The sequence below is a fragment of the Dasypus novemcinctus genome, unplaced genomic scaffold, assembly GCF_030445035.2.
Source record: "Dasypus novemcinctus isolate mDasNov1 unplaced genomic scaffold, mDasNov1.1.hap2 scaffold_133, whole genome shotgun sequence".
Taxonomy (NCBI): Eukaryota; Metazoa; Chordata; class Mammalia; order Cingulata; family Dasypodidae; genus Dasypus; species Dasypus novemcinctus.
The window spans coordinates 892,898-894,890 of record NW_026688152.1 but is presented as its reverse complement, the minus strand read 5'-3'; positions in this window follow the sequence as shown (position 1 = coordinate 894,890).

The window sequence follows — 1,993 nt, the reverse complement described above, 5'->3', positions numbered from 1 at the left end:
CAGAATGTATTCACCAAATGCAATGAATGTGCCACACTGATGAAAGAGGTTGCTGATGATGAAAGAGGTTGTTGATGTGGGAGGAGTGTGGGGGTGGGGGGTGGGGAATATTGGAACTGCTTATATATATATTTTTTAAGATTGTTTTTAATTCCCCCCTGCCCCCTCCCCCCAGTTTTCTGCTCTCTGTGTCCATTTGCTTGGTGTTCCTCTGTGACCACTTCTATCCTTATCAGCAGCACTGGGAATTTGTGTTTCTTTTTGTTGAGTATTTTGTTGTGTCAGTTCTCCCTGTGTGTGGTGCCATTCTTGGGCAGGCTGCACTTTCTTTCGTGCTGGGCGGCTCTCCTTACAGGGCGCACTCCTTGAGCGTGGGGCTCCCCTATGCGGGGGACACCCCTGCGTGGCAGGCCACTCCTTGCGTGCATCAGCACTGCACATGGGCCAGCTCCACATGGGTCAAGGAGGCCCGGGGTTTGAACTGCAGACCTCCCATGTGGTAGGTGGATGCCCTATTCATTGGGCCAAGTCCGATTCCCTGCTTATATTTCTTAATGTAACTTTTTTTTGTACTCTATGTATCTTTAAAAAAAGACAATTAAAATTTTAAATAAATAAATAGAAGAAACAGCAGTGACTGGAGGAAGGAGCTCTATGCTCTGGTTACCATATGGGGTTGTGGACCCAGCCTCAGCACCTGGAGAAGGAACAGGGGCAGCCAGGCTGTGCCAGACTGGAAAGTGTGGAATGGGCTGGAGGAGGACAACAAGGAAGGATAGTTCTAGTTGCACAATGGTCTTGGACCTGGAATCTTTCCTCAGAGATCTGGGACCTCTCTCTTCATTTATCTGTGTGTCTCACACTCTGTCACTCATCTTCTTATTTTCCCTGTCTCCTTCCAGCACTACACTCAGGCTAACATGTGCATCTTTTCTTTTTAACCAGGCAACACTTCTGGAAGGAAGCATAAGTAAACAAGGGTCCTTTCAGAGTGAGGACTGCAGACAGTGGCCATGACCTGGAGTTGGGAATAGCGGTCAAGATCACATGGGCATCTGGCTCATCAGTATCACCCTCTCCAGCTTACCTTGAGCAAAACCAAAGCATCAAAGCAAAGTTCTCAGAGGATATATCCTCTAATCTCACAGAAACAACAAACACACCAGGGAGACAATTGTATTGGCCCCTGATTAACAACTAAAAAATTATACTGAAGGAAAAACAGAAAACAAAGCTCTGAGTCCAGCAGAAGATAATTTAACATTTGACAAAGAGATGCATTGAGTCATGGAATCATTTAATTTGCAATTTTTTTCAACAGTGTAACTACTGACAGTCTATACCAGATAAAGTTGTAATTTTTATTTTTATTTTTATTTTTTTAAATATTTATTTATTTATATCTCTCTCCTCCCCGCCCTATCCCGGTTGTCTGTTCTCTGTGTCTATTTGCTGCGCCGTCTTTGTCCGCTTCTGTTGTTGTGAGCAGCACGGGAATCTGTGTTTCTTTTTGTTGTATCATCTTGTTGTGTCAGCTCTCCGTGTGGGTGGCACCATTCTTAGTCAGGCTGCACTTTCTTTCACACTGGGTTGCTCTCCTTATGGGGCGCACTCCTAATGTGTGGGGCTCCCCTACATGCGGGACACCCCTGCATGGCAGGGCACTCCTTGTGTGCATCAGCACTGCGCATGGGCCAGCTGCACATGGGTCAAGGAGGCCCGGGGTTTGAACCGCGGACCTCCCATGTGGTAGACGGATGCCCTAACCACTGGGCCCAGTTCGCTTCCCAAGTTCTAATTTTTAAATTCACTAATAATCTTTTTAATTTCTTTATTACAAAAGGCAGCAAAAGGCTCTCTGCACACATGCACACACATATCTAATCAGATCACTCCATCACTTTCATACTTCAATATTTTCCAATAATCAGACTGGGACCATTGGGCTCACCATGGTCTTCAGGCTTGTAGCCAACCAGCCTCCCCTCCTCTC